The sequence below is a fragment of the Rhipicephalus microplus genome, chromosome X, assembly GCF_043290135.1.
Source record: "Rhipicephalus microplus isolate Deutch F79 chromosome X, USDA_Rmic, whole genome shotgun sequence".
NCBI classification, from domain to species: domain Eukaryota; kingdom Metazoa; phylum Arthropoda; class Arachnida; order Ixodida; family Ixodidae; genus Rhipicephalus; species Rhipicephalus microplus.
In genome coordinates this window covers 59,546,776-59,562,009 of record NC_134710.1, presented here as the reverse complement: position 1 = coordinate 59,562,009, position 15,234 = coordinate 59,546,776, and the positions used below count along the sequence as shown (strand labels likewise).

General features: G+C 45.6%; 1 protein-coding gene and 1 long non-coding RNA gene across 11 annotated transcripts in view; one reads left to right on the top strand and one right to left on the bottom strand.

Moving 5' to 3' along the window:
- The window catches only part of LOC119181087 (histone-lysine N-methyltransferase E(z)), an 89,122-nt gene extending 82,380 nt beyond the window's left edge, over positions 1–6,742 (top strand). For 9 of the 10 annotated variants that reach the window (XM_037432267.2, XM_075876877.1, XM_075876871.1 and 6 more), the window contains one exon: positions 6,578–6,742. The gene's annotated coding sequence lies outside the window, so the exon portion shown is untranslated. Of the gene's footprint in view, positions 1–4,571; positions 4,777–6,577 lie in introns of all 10 variants that reach the window. The other variant, XM_075876870.1, reaches the window with a different exon arrangement.
- LOC142775471 (uncharacterized) overlaps positions 1–8,531 on the bottom strand; it is an 84,466-nt gene extending 75,935 nt beyond the window's left edge. Inside the window, exons 1-2 of the long non-coding RNA XR_012886775.1 lie at positions 8,163–8,531; positions 6,137–6,242 (exon numbers count right to left, since the gene is read on the bottom strand). This is a non-coding gene — a long non-coding RNA (uncharacterized LOC142775471). The remainder of the gene's footprint in view (positions 1–6,136; positions 6,243–8,162) is intronic.
- Between the last annotated feature and the right edge of the window lie 6,703 nt (positions 8,532–15,234).

Genomic DNA, 15,234 nt, shown 5'->3' with positions numbered 1-15,234 from the left:
GGATGATTCACTCAATAACTTCTGTGCTTAGGTGTGATGGCCTCTGTAACTTCCACCTGGGCCAGCTGAGCGGCTCAGGGGTGCCAGGGTAACTAATACTGGTAGTTATTTTGCCTTCTTTGTACCTTAGTGCATACATCCGACTTTTGCCTATCCCAAGTTTCCTCTTCACTGCTTTGACGCTTCCTCCGTTTTTCAGAGCGTGTTCAATTCTCTCCATGTTATACCTTCTTACATCGCTTACCTTACGTCTATTAATCAACTTTGAAAGCTCTGCCAGTTCTATTTTGTCTGTTGTACTTGAGACTTTCAAGATTTGATGCTTGTTAATTAGATTCTTCGTTTCCTGGGAAAGCTTGCCAGTCTCCTGTCTAACTACCCTGCCTCTAACTTCCACTGCACACTCCGTAATGATACTCATCAGATTATCATTCATTGTATCTGCGCTAAGGTTGGTTTTTTCACTGAGCCGAGTACCTGTTCTGAAGCGACACTCTGAATTCCTGTACTTTTCCTCTCAGTGTTATCTCATTGATTGGCTTTTTGCGTATCAGTTTCTGTCGTTCCTTCTTCAAGTCTAGGCGAATTCGATACCGTACCATTCTATGATATGGTCACTGCATCGTACCTTGCCAACCACTTCCACATCCTGCACAATTCCTAGGTGTGCACTTATTATAAAGTTCATTTCATTCGTATTTTCGCCATTAGGGCTCCTCCATGTCCACTTGCGGTTTTCTCGTTTTTGGTAGAAGGTATTCAAAATCCGTAAATTGTTGCGTTCTGCGAATTCTACTAGTAGCTTTCCTCTGGGGTTTCTAATACCGATGCCATAATCTCCTACTGCCTGGTCTCCAGCCTGCTTTTTCCCTACCTTCGCATTAAAGTCGGCCATCACTATAGTATACTGTGTTTTTACCTTACTCATTGCGGCGGTGGCGTAGTGGTTAGAGCATCCGCCTCGCATGCAAAAGGTCCGTGGCTCAAATCTCGGTGCCGCGCAGCTTCCAACCGGATAAAAAAAGAAATTCCTCGTGGTGATGGAACTGCATGTCTGGGGTGCGGCCTCACCGGTAGCCACCGCCGGGAACGCACTCCCTCACCAGAGAAGGATTGGCCACTGTCACAAAACGAGCGCTCAAAAATGGCCGCGCCGCCGAATTCTCGCGACGAAGCGCTGAGAGGTCAACGGTAAAAAAAAAAGAAAACAAGCATCCAAAGACTCCCGGGCGCGCGTCCTTCTCCCCTCGGAAGCGTGGGTTCGCCGACGAACCTCCTCACCCTACATCAGCGGCCGAGCAAGCCCTCGAAATTTCTCGATGGAAAGGGGTGTGGTGATGCTGGATTGAGTCATCCGTCGTGGACGGCCCCCGTATCGTCTCGCTCTCTCCCCAGCCTTTGCTGCGTATCGCGCCGACGAAATGATGAGAACTTTCTGGAATCTCGCGCGGAAGGTATGTAATCGAGCAGCCGAGATGAGAGATCAGCAGAAGAAGGAAATTAACGCCAGAGTGCGTAGGGTATCCCGCCGCGTCTGTCTGTGAAGGTTTTGTCCGTAGTGACAAAGCAGGAGAAGAAGAGGATTTCCACCTGAGGGGTGACGACTCAAGCTACAGGCAAGAGTGTGTGTCTACCGCTATCGAGCGAAGGCGCGTGGCAACAGCTGCGAGTGTGAAGCCGACGTGTTTCCGGCGAAGAAGTTTGAAGTTCGGAGAGCGGCCAAGTGAAGACGCGAGGTTTCCTGAAAGAGAAACTTCGGGGGCAGCGGAACGACAACAACGCTGGACTTTGAGTGAGTGATTCTCGGAAGAGTATCATCCAGACTTTTGTTCCAAGAACTTTGGACTGAATAGGTTTTCTGTCTCTTTAATCTTTAAGTGTCTTGGTTGTTCAATGCATGCGACTGCGTTGTAGTGCGTATTGTTGTCTGTGTCCGTTGTTTCGAGTGTGGCTGATTGTACTGTGTAGTACATTGTTTGATTGGTGACATATTGTATTCAACTATTGTAGAGTGTGCATACTTGTGTATTGTTTTGATCTGCCATTATTGAGAATATAATTTTGTTTTGTTTATCAACTCTCGGCTCTGACTTGTTCTTTGGGCTCTGACTCGGCTCTGACTAGTTCTTTGGGCTCTCGGCTCTGACTTGTTCTTTGTTCTTTAGAAGTGGTCCTTTCTGGCGCGCCAGAAAGGACCACTTCTAAATTGTCCACGCTTTTGTGGTGCGGTTCGGAGGGCCGATACTTTGGCCCTTGGAATTAGCCCGGCGATCGCCTCCCGAATTAACGGGACCTGTGGCAGCCACCCTGGCACAGTATCTGGCCACTACCTCCCACATGCATACGTCAAATAACTCACGGCCTTCAGTCCCGAGCAGCTGCCAAGCAACTGACCACGGCGGCGGTCAGATCTGCAACGCAGCAGAGGGTGCTAAGAATCTCTGGATCCGGACAGGCGGCCATTGGAACTTAAACTTGGCAACGTTTAACGCTAGAACCTTATCTAGTGAGGGAAGTCTAGCTGTACTATTGGAGGAGCTAGAGGGTGTTAAATGGGATATAATAGGGCTCAGTGTAGTTAGGAGGACAGATGAGGCCTTTACGGTGCTACAGAATGGGCACCTCCTTTGCTATCGGGGCTTGGCAGACAGAAGAGAACTGGGAGTGTGGTTCCTAATTCACAGAAACATAGCTGGCAACATAGAAGAATACTATAGCATTAATGAAAGGGTGGTAGGTATCGTAATTAAACTGAATAAAAGATACTAGATGAAGGTAGTACAGGCTTACGCGCCTACATCCAGCCATGATGACGCTTCAGTTGAAAGCTTCTATGAAGATGCATTATCTTGAATAAGTTTTGAGGTTCTGGTATTTAAAGAGTGCGCTAAATAATCACTGGAAGTTGACTAAGGTTCTGTGGGATTGCATGCACGTCACTATATGCAGCTGCCAAAAAAGCTATATGCACGTACCAACGTTCTTGGCACTGTAACTGTAGGTTGGAATCAAACTTACAAGGCAAAAAGACAGAAGTTAGATAAGGAAAGAAATATATATCCACCACAAATGCTCACTCACAACTAAAAGGTTGTAGCACGTGTTAAAAAAGATATATATGAAAATGGGGCTGATCGGGCATGTTGCGAAAGGGCACAAAAACGCAAACAACCAAGGCTTTTGTTCATAGTGGACTAATGAAATTTCTCGAGTTGTAATCATATAGAAGGTTGTCTTATGTGAAGTGCAATATTCTTTATGATATGCCTCCGAAATTTTTCACATGGTCTGGGTAAGGTGACGGTGTAAAATTATCGTGCCTTTTATGATCAAATTACATTTGCATCACTGACGCTGCTCCATTCAATGAATTTCAACGCTCTCTGAGGTGTGTGTTGATACATTAACTAGTCTGGCCAAGCCCCGCCGCGGTGATCTAGTGTTGCCAGGGCACTCGGTTGCTGACCCGCAGTTCGTGGGATTGAATCCTGGCTTTGGCGGCTGCATTTTCAATGGAGGCGAAAATGCTTTGTGTTTCAGATTTGGGTGCATGTTAAAGAACCCCAAGTGGCTGAAATTTTTGGAGCCCCCCACTACTGCGTCTCTCATAATCATATGTTGCTTTTAGGACGCTAAGCCCCAAATATCAATCAACCAGTCTGGCCAATGTGTGTATATGAACACAATAAAGAGAAATTCGGTTAGCAACTTCTGCACCACAATTGTCATGCTTCTGATAGTATTTTTCTCTGCCCACTCCAGAACCCTATGACCTTCTGTGCATTATGGAACAAATGTGACGAAATAGCGAAAACACAATCCTCACCCCATATCACTTTCTAGCCTTCTGGAATACTTCAATATTTTTAGTTTGTTCACAGGTTGAGGATGTTTGTATTCTTCTTTGTTTTCTTTATTTTTTGTTTTTTTGCTATGCAAATGAGTTGTTAGCAAGCTGACACTATATGATGCACGAGATACTGCACCTCCTTGAGACAATCGATTTGCAGCTGGAAACTATTTCTCATGTAATGTGTGCAAGTTTTCTTTTTTTCATTTTTTTTTCTTCTGTGCCGATTGTGAGTACATCATCATTATATTCTATTGAACAATATTCTAGAACGTCGACGCAAAATGTAACATCGGTTTCGCTGAATGCAGAATTTAGTGGCAGCAAATATTTCCTGTAGTTGCACACCGCAAATTATGGGGGCAAGGTATCTCGCAAGTGAATTCTATATCGATCTCTTCATTTTAAACATGTTCAAAATGTGTTCATTTTATGACAGCACTTGAATTGTCAATAAAAATTTAAAATTCTGAAACACTCCTCTGCTATTTGGCACTAGCGGCCCAATAAAACTGCAATTGTATTAAATTCTATAGTGCCTTGTGAAATGTTAAATAAGTATGAATTGAGTGTATCAGCTCACATTTTTCACAATAGCACGGTTTTACTACGTTTACCGGGATGAAACAGCTCGCATGCTGCTCAGCTGCTACATTCGATGTACATATGCTCGGTTATATCTACACTAACTGCATTATTCATTTCACATTTTATGCCTCAGATACGTGGAGGTGCATTTGGACATATCTACTATTCAGGATTTAATAATCAACAAGCAGCAACGTGTTCTTTTCGTTTTGTGCTTGCGCCATACTCGTGCGGTGCCAACGAGCAAAGGGCAGCAGAACAGCCGGCTTGCTTGGCATATACGCTGCTCCCATAGTGCTCTATACGCCTGCGGGGCACTCTGTGATTGCTTTAAAAAGGTATGTTGCCTCCATGGCTAAAAAAATAGTCCGGCTCATGCACTCAGTTATGCTCTTTGAAAGAAGGGTCACGAGCTGTCCGGTTCTTAACGTCTGGAGTTGCCACTAAAGGCCCAACTGCATGCATGCGATTTTCTAGCGACAGCGACCAACTTGCTTCGTCGCAACGGTTGCAATCGCATGTTGGCGACAAAATGTCATTGTTGCTTGAATGAAAACTATCGCGTGCATACCCATAAATTGTGAATACAAGTTGAAAAGTTGGTCACTGACAGCATGCCAAATTTATTACTATCTTGTGTGGCATAAGGAACCCACAAAAGCATTTCACAACTTTCTTTTTTTCGCAATCTTTGGTTTCACAGTTACAGGGTGCCCAGAAGCGTATGCTAAGACGCAGTTAGCATGACGATTTCACATTGCAGCAAGTGACCATAATTGTCACAAGCTACCGTCAAAACATCAAAACAAGCCTTCGATAATGATATTTACGACAGAATACCTCTCACTCTCCGTGTGAGATGCAAATGTAATCAATGTGGTCAATACCTTGCATTTCTTGAAGTACGTATGGATAACAAGCATCGAGAGCGAATTGCAAGTGAAGCGAGAACCTAGGGCGCAGCCATGTTGCCGGAAATCGCCACACTGGCTTCCGGATGACAGGCAGTCGAATCTAGTTTTCCATAAATGCGTGACGAGCGGTGGTGAAGAATAAGCCTCCACGACAGCGAATTCTGTGGGTGGTCGCTGTCGCTAGAAAATCGCGCACATGCGGTTGAGTGTTTATAGGTGCAAACTTGTGTGCATCCACCTTTGATGACGAAGTGCTTCTAAAGTTGTATCCAACTGTAGAATGTCAGACACGCATGGTAGATAAATCGCATGTTCAGCATTTGCATGAATCAGATGCGCCGTGTTAGTCACATAAACATTTGTATTGCCTCCGTTTTGCAGAGTTCTCTGTCCACTTTGTGTATGTGATTCACAGTCTGGCTGTAGATCGTGCCTACAGTCAAATAGCCTTGCTGACTGCTCTGGCCTTTGTGCACCTGTTCGAAGCATTTACTCTGTTAATGTTAACCAAAACGTGCTTTTTTTCTCCTTATAACATAACCCTTGGGGTCACAATCTAGCCGGCACAGCAAAGGACCAGTTCTAATTATTTGTGAATAATTTCAAGCTACTTGCATTCCACATTTTTTGTACATTCTATTAATTCGAAAACCCCCTCAATTAGAAGATTTTTCACGGTCCCAGCGACTTCAAATTAATGAGGTTTTGCTGCACCTTCACAGTAAAGCAAGCGCGATTCAGAGGAGCTGCTATGATTCAGTGGACAACGCAGTGGAGGCCTCACCTACAACTGTCACTGTGCTTGTACTTCAGTTTGGCAAGCGCCTATTAGTGGTGCTCCGCAGAGCTCTGGCCACGTGGTGTGCTGTTCAAGGTGGAAGTGGACGCCTCTGTACACAAAATTGCTGTATGGGAACTGCAGGACTATGTGAACACACACATTTGTCATCGTCTGACTAGGCCCACTGCACGGCAAAGGCCTTTCATGTTTGACCAGTTACCTGGTCTTCTTTTCACTGTGACCACGCTATTTCTGCAACCATCCTAATCTCACCAGACAACTTACTTTCTTCGTACCCTTCCATGCTTGCCTTCTCTTGTAACCAAGCCTGTTATTCTTAACGAGCAGCAATCTCTTCTCGTTATGAACAAGATGTCTTCGCAAAAAACTATTCCGTGAGTGACTTGTCCCTTAATATTACACCATTTATTTTATTTTCCCAAGCCGAAGATGCCGCCCGGCTCCAAGTACTTCGTGCAGTCACCTGAGCAATCGCCATCATCGTCGACTAAGGGTAGGACGGGACGGGGGATAATCTTTTTTCCCTGCTCTGCCCAAAAGAAACAGCTGTATTTGCCCAAATAAAGTTTGTTGATTGATTACAGTCTAGCTGTAGTATTGTTTTCGATATAAGTTGGACATTGTTAGCACTATATTGCTATTGTGTTCAGCACCATGTGCATGCATAAAATGTCAGTTTTCTCTCAAAATAGGTACAAAAACATCATAGCAGCAACTAGAGTTTAAATAAAATGCTACGCATGTTTCAGAAATTTTTTTCTTTTTTCCTATTTGCCATGTCGACACCATGGTTGCCGAGAGGCAATGCACTGTATGAGAGGAGTTGAATGCTGCGTGCGTCCCTGCAGCCTGTATATTACTTTAAAGGGGTCCTGCAGTACTTTAGAACATGGTCAAAAAACGCTGCTGATCATTAGTTGAGACTCCCTAGTAAATGCATGCCAAATATCGTTGCACAGCATGCTGCCTGGAATTTACCATAAGTTCTTGAGTCGGCTGAAAATCGGCTTTATCATCTCTCGCAAATGACACTACAGGCTTAAAAATCACTGCGTCACAGTATTAGCTTGTGGCTGATTTCAGCCTGATGCGCTTGATCGTTTCTGGGGCAGCCACGAGAGGACGCGACCTGTCTACGCGAGCGTGGTCACACTGAAAAGCCACGCACTGGAAGGAAGAAAAGGACGTGCTCAAGATAACGATTGATTGATTGATTTGTGGGGTTTAACGGCTCACGATAACGAGGCATCTGTGATGTATTTTTTTCGCTCGTGCCATCCCTTCCTCTTTGGCTTCCAGATTCGTATAGACAAGAGAAGAGAATGTAATTCTCGCGTAAGACAAAGCTTTGTAACTTCGCTTCTACTGTATGGATTTCAAAATTCTTTTGTGGCGGTGAATTCGTTAGGCAATAGCTCCTTAAGTGAATCCATTACATGTATACTTGGAAAAGTGTTGCAGGGCCCCTTTAAGAGGGTGCCCCAGGGTCTTTCAATTGAGAGTACATGTAGCACGACACTGCATTACTTTTCCTTCCTAAATGCTTATCACTACTCAAATCAAAAAAATTTCTGTATTGCAGAAAATAAATGTAGAAACTGCACATAATTTTGTTCGGCAGCTGCCTGTCCGTGGTGTTAAGTGGACGGCGAAGGCTTGCCGCTGTTCGGGTTTCATTGGACGCCGATAGTACATCGCTTGTTTTTGTCATGCCAACTAGCGGCTAATACATACGAGTCGACAAATTAAACCTCCTGCGTCATATCATTTAATTTCATTACTCGGTACATCTGAATTTGCTGCAGCTCTTTAGCTGCGGTGTCCGCGCGTGCATGCATGATCGGTATCGAGCCAGTCAAGTCGTTCAACACTCGCTCGATGCCGCATCTAGCGCAAGTGAACGATCAATATAACTCGATACCTATCGAAAACGCAGCGTGTGACATATATAAAGCACAAAGTTCAATCTAAAATTTCTTCGACGCACGCATGTTACTGATGACCTCACCTGCAGCAGTGGGCGAGCGGTATCCAGAAGGAGTGTCCATGGGCTAAGGAAGTATCACACCTTCATGTGCGAGCAAAACAAAGCGCCAATCTCGATAACGGTCGTAAAAATTAACATTAACGCGCGTAAAACTTGCGTGAATTGTGCCAACGCCTCCTCTAAGATGATGCCTGCCGCACAAGAAGAAAAACAGCTGCCACTTTCTCTCCTTCATTCTGAAAATGTTCTCGGTCGCTAGCGTCACTTGTGGTGGACGGTGCAACAACGCAACACTTTGCATAGCCTCAGAAACAGTGGTGCACAGCTGCAGGTCTCAAACAATTCTCGACTGACGCGCCTCTATGGGCCGCAGATGAAAAACGCTTAGCTGGTACCAAGGAGGATATAAAAACCTGCTGGAGTGGAAGCCGCCTATGCTTACCCATGGGAGGGGGTGAAGCCGCGCCGAGCCGCCGGCGGCCATCTTGGCAGAGGCAAGAAACAGCCGGTACAGCTGCGCTCGCGCTTATCTAAGCAGCAGGTGCAGTTTCTCGCGTCTTCAAAGCAATAAAAACAGTTGTGTCAGGTTGTAAGCATTTATTCTTTGCTTTTTGGTGGCGAAATGGTCTACGATAACGCTTTGAGAAACTCGAAAATGGCAGAAAAAACACAATCACACAAACATTAAAAATATATGTGAACAGTATAGCCGAAACGAGCAGTGCGGGGAGACTCACTGATGTTTGAAAATGATCATTCTTGAAAGAACTGGCCTGACCCTGTCCTTGATGATCTCGCGGTTTCTTTCTTTTGTCATATGGTGGATGCGGATTTTCACATACAGCTCCGCAACTTTTTTGCACAAGCTGTAGATATGATTGTCGAGGGGATCAAGGTCAAGAATGTGCTGCTCTAGCTTCCGAAACCATTTTTCCTCTACAGACAGTCGTAGCACTTCCAAAACGAGATGCTTTGACTGGGAGTTAACTGCTTGAAGTGTTCCACACTCAATCTGTAGCCGTCGCAGCCCCTTTTCAACGGCTTCACACAAGCCAATGACATCCTTGGACGGGGACACAAGCCCACCTCTGTTTTTCTGCTCAACTAGGGGAACTAGCTCATCTGAGTACAGGGCTGCAATGCACTCTTCGCATGTTGTTGTCTTGCACACTTGGCGTACAACGAAGCCTGCGATATAAGGCACCACCGCAACAACTACGGCAGAAAGGTTTTCAGGGTGCGTGTAGTCGTGGTCATCGTGAGGCTCCAAGATCGAGGACCTGCGCATGTCTGTGAGCGCACTTGTTGCGTCTACCTGGGCGACAACAGTAGTGGCATTCAGGATGGAAACCATGTCTTTGGTGCAGTTTCCCGAGCTAGAAGACGTCACTTCTGTTTGCACCAGCAAACGCTTGTATGCTGCCATGAACTGAGCAGCGGTTGGGTTGTTGTTATACCCACCTCGGCCACGAACAGATCCGAAGAAGTTCTCAGCGTGATCCTGACTCAGTTTGTGCGTCAACAAGTACTTCAGCTTACCCTGGCCAACAAGCTCGTCGAACATTTTTTCAGTGCTCGCCATGCAGATCAAGAAGCCCACAAAACCAGTTTTTTTCAAGCCTTCTAAAACTGGCCGCCCAGCCGGATCTCTCAATCCCTTTATATACGCTTGGGTGTAGGCAAAGGATGGCTTCCAGCAGGCTTCATTCTGCTTCCGCAGAGGAGCCTTGTACGACCTTGCAAAAGGGTTCCTAGAATTAAAAAGGTCGAACAGGTGATCGAAGACCCTCACGAACTTCGATGTTGCACTGGCGCCCCGGAACTGGGGTAGCTTCAGCACATTTTCACAGAAGTCCAAGGCGTCGGCCACAGAGGAACTCAATGCTTGCGCAGCATATCGCACCTTCATCTTTTGTTTTTCCCATTGCACGTGGACTTTCGTGAGTTTGTTGCCCAACCGCAGCCCTTCGGAACGCTGCAATGCCTCCAATGCCACTATGTAGGCCCACTTTATGTGCTTTCCTTCAGCATCAACAATGTAGCTTAAGTTCGCCAAGGAATTACGGATAAGCTTAATCATGTGGCAGGTGTCTAGGATAATGTAAACATTCTTAGCATCGTCAGCTGGGTTCACAAAGCTTGAAGAAATTTGCTCACAGTCAACACGAAGTTGAGCACCTAAACACCTGGCCATAGTGAAATTCGACGAGGCTCCGTCAAATGTGAGAGAGACTACTTCAGCCTTCACCAACGCAAGCTTCTCAATGCACTGTTTGGCCAGCTCGGCCCTCTCTGCTCCTGTGAGTGAGTCTATTAAGAAGTATCCAACTGGCATCTTAAATCTGACGTTGATTCCAACGATCATGAAGACACACGCATTTGCAGCTTCAGGAAGACCGTCATCGTCAAGCCCAGTTCCAAAGTCAACATATCCTACTACCTTATCTCCAACTAGCTCTACGTGTTTCCTGATGGCCATGTCGTCTACAATTAGAGCGCAGTAGAAGGGTTCATCACGTGCTTCCGCAAACTTCTCAAGGAAAGCAAATGCTTCGGCTGTGAAGCCAGGAGCTCCTTGAATCGACTTGTACCAGCCCCTTAGTGTTCGCTGGGATGGGAGGGCTTCGTTGAACTTGGATCGTACATACTCGTACGCGGCTGGACTGTAAAAATGCAAAGTCAGTGCAAATGCTCGCAGCTCAGGTGGGTACTTGCCCTTCTGCTCATTGCCCACCCTGCAAAGTAGTTGCTGAATGTCATCCGAGAAAACAGATGAAAACACATGTGAGCCTTCTTCTGACAAGAGTTTTTGCTCTCTGATTTCTTTGATGATTTCTTGGGCGCTTTCATTTCTCTTGACCAGCCTTCGTTTAGTTTGTTGCAGTGTTTTGACCTTCTTCAACTGGGTTATCTCTTCTTGTGAGGAAAGGACCTTGTCTTTGTAGAACTGTTTGGTTGGCGAGTCTTCAGGAAAATTTTCAGCTCCAGGCAGGTCGCACAACCCAGAACACTCAGGACCAGGCGGGGCCGGGAAATCTCGAGACTTGGGGTCGGGACGCTTCCGTTTGACCTGGGTTTGAAAGCATACGTTTTCTCAGACGAGCTAAAAAGGCAGCAAGCGCAAAAACTAAATGAAACCTCACACGTATAATGTGGGTACAATTAAGCTACACATTTTCTTTGAAGAAATAATAAATGTATTAAGTAACAAGCTTTTTCATAATCGTGCACGAGACATTGTATGCCAGCAAAAAGGACATGCACCCGCTCTGGTAATACTTTCCATTCGCCGGATGTGCCTTTAAGTATTGAATTGTAACCACTGTCAGTATGCTGTGGATGTCAATAATTTTTTTGTAGTAAACATTGCTGCATGCCCATTCCTGCTTAAGACCTGGTAAACAGGTCAGCAGTAATAAATAAATAAATATGTATCTTGATCACCAGTTAAGGCGAAGGTGAAGCAGTTACCATTACCGGTAACTTCACCTTCGCCGGCGGCGTCCGGTAATGCGGTAAACGGTAACGCAAACACGGTAACGATATGCTAAAACTACAGCTACTCCTCCACAGTACCGCCAATTCTCGGCACGCAATCAATGCCACGTATACTCGCAACAACATTTCGTGGAACAAGTATTATGTAGCGGCCGTAACGCCACAAGCGTTATGCACGCTAAACATTACGCTTCTCGTCCAACGATGGCAGTAATACTCACAGGTTTCTGCAGATGAGGCGGAAAAGCTGGAAACGACGTGGGCACACTTCCCACCCGCAGTCGCGTCGTTTGCCCAGTGCGGTCAAAGCACTCAGGACTGAAATGCACAGAGCACAGGCGGTCTCCATCCTTAGCGCGCCACCCTTCACGGCGAACTGCCCGCTCCCAAAGACTCCGAACTTCTGCATTCTTTGGAAACCTGTCAAGAAATATACGACAATCAACTGCGGCACACGTACACACAATGCCATTTTGCTGCTCTTTCATGCGCGGGCCTGCAAGCAACTACAATGCGGCTGAAATGACCGCGAGTAGAACACGCTAAATTTCATGTACTTACAGGTGAAATGTGAGGCCAGAACCTTTCTTCAGCCTGTTTGTGCATCCGTAGGTAACGCAGGAGGTAACCATTATCCAAGAGCAAGACTTGCACTCATTGAAAACTTTGAAGAGAACAGCGTGCACCAGCAACGAAGCGTGGAGGCGACACACCGGCAGCGCGCTTTCTGCCTCCGGCAAGATGGCTGCCGCTGGCGTCACCTGACGGGCGTCGCTTCCACTCCAGCAAGTTTTTATATCCTCCTTGGCTGGTACCGCCCGCTGCCGTGATAATGAATGGATGGATGGATATGGCTGTACCCTTTAGATCGGGCGGTGGGTAGCGCCACTAAGCCGTAATACCTAATGAACCAAAAACTATATTTTTTTTTCCTTAAAAAAAGAGTTTGAGTATTCGTACTTTGCAGTGAAGAGTTTAATTTTCACTCGTGCCTTGACTTTAGCCACCAATCAGATAACCTCCTTCTAGTTAAGTCTACCCGCTTAAAGTTTATTTTGCCCTCCCGGTCCCTAAACCCCAGTGCTTTGAAAAACTCTGCGCCATCATCCTGAACTATAGGGTGAAGCCCTTTACAGAACATTATCAAGTGTTCGGCAGTTTCTTCTTCCTCTCGACACGCACTGCATACTGTGTCTATTCCTTCGTATTTGGCCCGATATGTCTTGGTTCGCAGTACTCCCGTTCTGGCCTCAAACAGTAGAGAACTACCCCGAGTATTATCATAGATCCTTTCCTTGGCAATATCCTGCTTAAAACTTCGATAGATCTCTAGTGCGGACTTCTTTATCATGCCCATTCTCCACATGTCAGTCTCCGTTTCCTTCACTTTCTTCTTAACCGATAGTTCTTTTTGGTTTGGCCACCTGCTGTTTTCTAAGTATTTACCAGTCAACTTCCTGGTTCGCTTCCTCCATTTTGTATCGACATTCTTCATGTACAAGTAGCTGAAAACCTTCCTAGCCCAACGCTCTTCCCCCATTTCTCTCAATCGCTTCTCAAATTTTATCTTGCTGCTAGCTTCCCTGCCCTCAAATAATGTCCATCCCATATCACCTTGTACTCCCTGATTTGGTGTATTCCCGTGAGCTCCTAAAGCAAGCCTACCTATTCCACGTTGCTTAATTTCTAATCTTGCTTGAACTTCTGATCTCATGCACAAGACCGCATTGCCGAACGTCAGCCCAGGAACCATGACCCCTTTCCATATTCCTCTCACAACATCATACCTATTGTAATTCCACAGTGCCCTATTTTTCATGACTGCTGCATTCCTGTTACCTTTAATCGTCACGTATATTTTGTGTTCCCTCAGATACTCGGTCCCATTGCTTATCCATACGCCCAGATATTCGTATTTATCTGTTATCTCTAGCGTGACCTCCTGTATTCTAAGCCCACTACCTTCGTTGTCATTGAAAATCATGACTGCTGATTTTTCCTTACTGAATCTAAAATCTAACCTATCTCCCTCATTACCGCAGATGTCCATCAATCTCTGCAAATCTTCCTTGTTGTTGGCCATTAGCACTATATCATCTGCGTACATTAATGCTGGTAGTGCCTGATCAATAAGTTTTTCTTGTTTGACTAAAGAGAGGTTGAAGCCCAGTCCACTTCCCTCTAATTTTGCCTCTAATCCTTGAAGGTACATCATGAATAATAAGGGTGACAGGGGGCACCCCTGCCTAAGCCCCCGTTTTACCTCTGCAGGCTTGGATACCTGCTTTTCCCACTTTATAACTACCTTGTTACCTTTATAGATACCCTTTAAAAGATTAGTGACTACATGTTCCACGCCTAGTGTGTCCAGTATTCCCCACAATTCCTCTTGAACCACGCTATCGTACGCTCCCTTGATATCCAAAAATGCTAGCCACAGGGGCCTGTGTTCCTTTTCTTCTATTTCGGTGCACTGCGTCAGTGAGAACAGATTGTCTTCCAACCTCCTGTGTTTCCGAAACCCATTCTGCAGTTCCCCCAGCACCCCCTCATCCTCTATCCACGCCTGCAGTCTTTCCTTTATAATCTGCATCGCCAGCCTGTAGACCACTGATGTCACTGTTATAGGACGGTAGTTGTTTATGTCAGCTTTGTCCCCCTTTCCTTTATAGATCATGCTCATCCTGCTAAGTTTCCATCCATCGGGAACTTCACCATCGATTATTATTGTGCTCACTGCCTCTCTCAAAGCCTGCTTAGACTTCGGACCTAATGTCTTTATCAGCCTAATTGGAATGCCATCTGGGCCTGTTGATGTACTACTAGGAACCCTTTTCTCAGCCCTTTCCCACTCTTGTTGTGAAAATGGAGCCATTGCACCACTTGATTCGTCCTCGTCTATTGTGGTGCATAAAGTACTTCTTTGTTGAAATTTTTCTGTCACTTTTGTTCCAATATATTCAATAGCTTCGTCCCCTTCTAGCCTAGCACCTTGGGCTGTAGTTATAAATCTCTGCTCTAGGCTCGTCTCATTTCTTAGGGAGTTTAGATGGTTCCAAAATTTCGCAGCTGCCTTTCTATCTTTTTTATGTACTTCTGCCAGCCACTGAGCTCCCTTCCTTCTAATCTTTTCATTGATCAGAAGGGATGCATCCCTTCTACAGCTTAGAAAGGTTGCCCATTTTCTTTCAACATCATCTGTCGGTTCACCCCGCTGCTTAGCATGTCTGTGTTCTCTAGAGGCTTCCTGACGTTTTGCTATGGCTCTCTTAACTTCCTCATCCCACCAACTTTTGGGTTTGTGTCTTCTTTTCCGGGGTGACTTGTCACGCGTCTTAGCAAGCTCTAGCTCAAAGAGTCTAATTAGATTCGTGTATGTCCACACTGTCTTATTATCCTCCGTGATTACTTTCTCAATTTGTTTAGTGGCTATTTCAATTTGCCTTTCTGGATAAAAATTTTCCTGTAGTTGCTCATCTTGTCTCCTTCCCACTTTCACTCCTCTTCCAAAACTTAGCTTGATACGTTTGTTTGTGATCGCTACCCAGACTTCTGGAGCCACCTTCATCTATGTGCATTCCCCTGAGCTTATCAT